We start from the raw sequence: 6,074 nt of genomic DNA, 5'->3' as shown, positions 1-6,074 counted from the left end.
CTAAAACTAGTAACTTTATTTCTACTTCTTCTCTACATTGATATTTTCACTTTTACTACGCAAGCGATGCGTACTCGACGTCGGGTGAAAACGAACTGATGCAGCCGTTGAGACTGCAGTTGGCTTGAGCATAAGTGGTGGGAAAAAGTAAAAGACATACGTCTTCGATGTCGTTCACGCTGGCGAACGCGTGGCGCTCGTTGATTGGCGGCAGAGTGTTGATGGGTTTGCTGGCAGTGGTTCTCGCTTCCGTTGGGAGACGGAACAAAGTGTATTTCAGAAAGGTACTTTGAGGTACTTTTTTGTATGGGCAAAAAGAAGATTTAGTGTTTTAATTTTCTTCTGTATTAAAGAGCTTATAGCTCAGAAGCATATTTTTCTACAACTGTTAGAATATATCCCAGAAAATTAAATGGAATGACTCCTACTTACTTGTTTCAACACGGTCCATGACGGTTTTCACTTTGAAAAAATAATTAGAATGGGAATAAAGCGAATTGAAGAGGGATTAGATTGACACGAAAACAATGAATAATATATAATGATGAAACAACTTGTCAACACGTGGTGGTTTGGTTTGTTTTGAAAAGCGCACGAACTTTCTAGTATCTGTACTACACGCTCAAAACATGTGTTAACATCATGGCCTACTTGATTCGGTCGAATATGAAAGTTGATTTTTTGACTTTTGTCCAAGGCACGAAGCACTGTGTGGCGGCCACTGCATACAATTTGGTAGATTTTGGTTTAACGACGATGATGGCACCACTGGGTTTTCTGCTGCGAAGTGACATCCGAGATGACAGGTTATATGACAGATTATGAAAAAGAAAGGGAATTGGAAGTGATCTTGAAAGCGTGCTAGATTATATTTTCATTATTTGAGTGAATTCGCTACTTTATTGATCTAAATAACTATTATCAACGATTTGTAAGTAATATAATCAACCGCATTTACTTTTGTAACACTAACGGAATGAATTCTTAGGTTCTAAGCGAAATAGAGCGCAAATTTATTGTTCGGAATTGGAAGAGGAAAAAGAAAACCATTTATGTGAGTGGTAAAAATATATTGAAATCGATCCACTAACTAACAAATTGTTCTAATAAAATGCTTTACTTTTAGTTTTGAGCTACACTGTAAAAGGTTGCTGCAAAAAAGGAGTTTTGCTTTCACTCGTCCGAACAAACTCAAAAATAAATGATGAGTGATAACGAGGAAGATAATTCTAACCTCAATGCCACCGGCTATGACTGTGGACTATGTGATAAGCCGAATCATGCAGACCAGCAGATGGTTTACTGCGATGTCTGTAAGCGCTGGTTCCACTTCTCGTGCGTGGACGTTACAGACGAGGTCAAGGATATTTCGTGGACTGTGAGGCATGCAGAAATACTACAAAGAGCGACACAGGATACGAGAAAAGTGAACAGTGGATAGCTAACGAAATGGAGCAACAAAAGGCCGATGAAGCCCATAAACATAGTCTGGAGCTGATGAGGCAAATCAAGCTACGAAATTTTCAACGGGAGTTAGAGCGCCAAGAACAGACGCGTATTGCGGAACTAGAGCTAGAACGAGAGATGCTAAAGATGAAGAGGATGGCCGAAGAAAGGTTTCAGAAAAGGAAAGAGGAATTGTCCGTGGAACACGATGGATCGAGAGCTATTTCCATTAGAGGTACAGGAAGCAGAAAGGCGCACGAAAATGCTAGAGATGACAGGACGTTGGAGGATCAAACGCAAAATCCAGTGAATCAAACACAGCTATTACATAACGCTGATCACCGAGGCGCTTATCCGAAAAATTCTACCCCTGTTGGCATTGAATCGCAATGCAACCAACCATCGGGCAATCCATCCAGATTGAATCTATCTTCACTTAGATGTCCACCGGCGCTTGGTAGAACCGCAACTCAATTCCAGTTGCACAACAGTCATGATGCTTCAAGTGATGACTGTGAATTTAGCAACGACGATGAATATGGGGAACAACATGCAGAACCACGATTGTCGAAGGCTCAACTCGCAGCTCGGAAAGGACCGTTCCAGAAGTTACCGATATTTACTGGCAAGCCAGAAGAGTGGCCATTGTTTTACAGCAGTTGGTGTAATAGCAACAAAGCCTGTAACTGGTCGAATTTGGAGAATCTTGGCAGATTGCAGGAAAGTATAAAAGGAGTCGCATTAGAAGCAGTAAGAAGCAGATTGCTGCTTCCACAAACCGTGCCAGCTGTTATTGATACATTGAAGAGTCTATACGGCAGACCGGAGCTCCTTCTTCAGGCATTGGTGACAAAGGCTAGAAAGGCGGATCCTCCACGAATCGATCGACTTCAAACGTTCATCAAATTTGGCGTCGTTGTACAGCAACTAAGCGATCATCTGATTGCTGCGGGCCTCCGGGATCATTTGGTCAACCCCATGTTGATTCAAGAGCTAGTGGAAAAATTACCGTCCACCACTAAGCTCGAGTGGGTACGTTACAAACGCCAGCAGGCTAACGTACGTTAACTACCTTTGCGGATTTTCTGTCAGAAATAGTAGCCGATGCTAGTGAAGTGACGCTTTTCGGAGAGATGCAAATAGAACAGAGCCATCGAATCGGAAAGGATAAGCGAGAAGCGAAGCGAAAGGAGAAACACCCGGAAGGGTTCCTGCACACCCACATCAGTGAAGCAGATCATCACCAATCAAGCGGATCAACGACAGAGGACCAGATGAGCAAAAAGCTAGAGAAGCGAGAAGAAAGCCGCAAACCGTGCCGTATTTGCAATCGAAAAGATCATCGAGTAAGATATTGCGAAGAATTCAGCAAACTTTCATGGGAACAGCGAATGGAAGAAGTAAACCGGTGGAAATTGTGCAGTATTTGTCTCAACGAACATGGACAGGTGCGATGTCGTTTCAAAACCAAATGTAATGTTGGATCGTGTGAAGAGCGTCACCACCCATTGCTCCACCCTCCAAATCAAATATCGCCCGTGTGTGCGGTAACAGCTGATTGTAACGCTCACGATTTGCAGATGCAGAAACCTATTCTGTTTCGAATGGTACCGGTTTAGGCTGACAAACGGCGGAAGGCGATCAGTGGATTGTACTCGCCTTTCTTGATGAAGGTGCCTCCTACTCATTCGTGAGAAATCAGTAGCGGAGATCATTAAGCTAGATGAGTATCCCAGCCAATTCTTGGTAAAATGGACAGCAGGAATTACAACGAGTGGAACGTGATTCCAAAGTAGTTCAACTAACGATTTCAGGACAAGAGTCGAGCGAGCATTCGTTCTGAAAAAACGTACACACCGTTGATCGGACTGGAGCTGCCTAAGCAGTCTTTAGATTATTCTACTGTTGCAGCTAAATATCGCCACTTGGAAGGTCTTCCAGTGTTGGATTATTCACAACGGCACGCCCCAAAATATTAATTGGACTGAAACATCTACATGTCTATGCACCATTGGAGTCACGAATCGCAATGTTGTGAGCCAATTGCTGTCCGCACACACCTTGGTTGGACGGTTTATGGTCCACAAGAAAGCCGCTGAATCGTCAGCATGTTTTGGAGGACATCACGATATTAGAAGTCCAGCAGATAACGAGCTGCACGAATTACTTCGAAGTCACTACGTGCTAGAGATTCAGGGATATCCGTTTCAATGTTGCCAGAATCAGCAGAAGATCGTCTGGTGCAAAAGAACTGCTGCGAGAAGACAACTGTTCGCGTTGGAAACCGGTATGAAACTGGTTTGCTGTGGAAGCAGGACCATCCGCAACTTCCGGATAGTTATCCTATGGCGATTAAGCGGATGAAGAATCTTGGAAAAAGGGCTGTCCAAGAATCCCGAACTGCAGCAAAACGTTTCCAAGCAAATTGAAGATTATTTAGAAAAAGGGTATGCACATTAAACTGACTTCACAGGATTTGGAGGGATGCCGAGCCCGGAAAAGGTATGGTACCTTCCATTGAACGTGGTGGCTTAATCCAAAGAAACCTTCTAAAATACGCCTGGTTTGGGACGGCGGCAGCAGCTGTACACGGATCGTCGTTGAATTACAGCATACTTAAAGGCCCCGGACCTGTTGACCCAATCTTCCTGTCGTGCTGTACCATTTCCGTGAGCGGCCCAATTGCCTTTGGAGGTGATATTATGGAAATGTTCACCAGATTCGAATAAAGAAGAGCGACAAGCAATCCCAACGGTTTGTATCGCAAACGATACATCCGGTCCGCCTCAAAATTTACGTAATGGACGTGGCGACATTTGGATCGACATCTTCGCCCATGCTCGGCGCAGTACGCCAAAAATAAGAATGCACGAGAATACGCTAATCAGTTCCCGGATGCAGTCGATGCGATTATCCACAAACATTATGTCGACGATTATTTAGATAGCACCGACAATGTTGGACCAAGCAGTTTAAACGAGCACTGGAAGTGAGACTGATTCATTCAAAAGCAGGGATTTCACATCGCGGCTGGGTCTCGAACTCTTCAGTATTCCTCGATAAATTAGGTGAACCCAGATCGGAGCAGCTCGTACACTTCAGTTCCCAAAGCTACATCAACGGAAGAATGCTCGGAGTCGCTTGGAATCCGCGGGTGAAGACGTGTTCCAGTTTTCAACCAGATTACGTAAGCGAACTTGAACCGTTTATCTCCGGTAACTTGCGGCCTACAAAACGTCAAGTCTCCAGTTGCGTCATGAGTTTTTTTTGACCCGCATGGCTACCTATCACCGCTAACAATCCATGGACGGCTTATAATTCAGGATTTGTGGCGTTCCGGATGCCGCGTGGGATGATATGATCGACGATGAGTCCGCTTACAAATGGAAGCGATGGACCGCAGCAATGCCAACGATCGAGGCTTTGAAAAATCCCTCGCTGCTATTTTTCTTCCATATGTTCTCTTGATCACGAAACGCTACAACTGCACATTTTCACAGATGCAAGTGAAAACGCCTACGGTTGTGTTGCTTATCTCCGTGCGGTGGTTGACGGCCTTCCCAGGACTGCGTTAGTAGCCTCTAAAGCAAAGGTTGCTCCATTGCAACATCTTTCTATCCCTAGGCTAGAATTGTTGGCAGCGGTTCTTGGCGCCAGATTTTCGCAGTCTATAAAAGTAGGGCCACTCGATTCCGATTGGAAAAACTATGCTTTGGACCGACTCTCGAACTGTGCTCGGTTGGATTCAATCGGATCACAGAAAATATAAACAGTTTGTGGCTTTTCGTATAGGCGAGATACTCACCCACACGAATATCGACGATTGGCGCTGGATTCCTAGTAAAATGAATGCCGCTGATGTACTGACGAAATGGAAGTCTTATGCACCCTTGGACCCAAAAGGTGAATATGTAACTGGTCCAGAATTTTTGTATCGCCGGGAGGAAAATTGGCCGTCCTATGAAATGGTGAAACCGAACCCGAAGGAAGAGCTTCGCGCCGTTCATCTGTTTCACGAAATTGGTTCTGCCACAAGTGGTTATCGATACTGCTCGCTTTTCGTCTTGGAAAACTTTGATTAGATCGGTTATCTGCGTTTTTCGTTTTATTGCAAACTGCCGTAAAAAGAAGTTGGGTGAAAGGATTACAGCTGTACCAGCCACAAAAAAACTACTGAGGATCGTCAAACGTCCACTGGCAGGTGTTGTGACGCCCTACACACAGCCAGAATACTCTCGTGCTGAAAATGTTCTGTGGAAAGCGGCCCAGCAAGAAGTGTTTGGAGATGAGTTAAAAACACTGGTCAAAAATCGTGACCTTCCAGCCGAAAGGAGACATCACTTAGAACGTTGCAGTCCTCTGTTCAAACTATCGCCGCTATTAGACGAAAACAATATTATAAGGATGGAAGGACGGTCCGCTCATGCAGAGTTTATTCCATTCGAAATGAGATTCCCAATCGTGCTACCAAAACACCACGATATAACGAAAAAGTTGCTGTTGTACTACCACCAAAAGTTTGGACACGCTAATCGTGAAAACAGTGGTGAATGAGGTTTCGCCAACGCTTTCATATTCCAAATTTGCGTGCGGCGGTTCTACAAATCTCCAAAGATTGCGCTTGGTGC

The 6,074-nt window shown here is 44.5% G+C and overlaps 1 long non-coding RNA gene across 1 annotated transcript; it reads left to right on the top strand.

Moving 5' to 3' along the window:
• Positions 1 to 769: 769 nt before the first annotated feature.
• Positions 770 to 1,192, top strand: LOC110681278. The gene is made up of 2 exons (XR_002503149.1): positions 770 to 1,061; positions 1,127 to 1,192. It is a non-coding gene; the product is annotated as an uncharacterized LOC110681278 (long non-coding RNA).
• Positions 1,193 to 6,074: the final 4,882 nt, after the last annotated feature.

Source organism: Aedes aegypti, unplaced genomic scaffold (genome assembly GCF_002204515.2).
Source record: "Aedes aegypti strain LVP_AGWG unplaced genomic scaffold, AaegL5.0 Primary Assembly AGWG_AaegL5_hic_scaff_654_PBJ_arrow, whole genome shotgun sequence".
NCBI lineage: Eukaryota > Metazoa > Arthropoda > Insecta > Diptera > Culicidae > Aedes > Aedes aegypti.
Note: the sequence above shows the minus strand (reverse complement) of the source record. Positions and strands in the feature narration are given on the sequence as shown.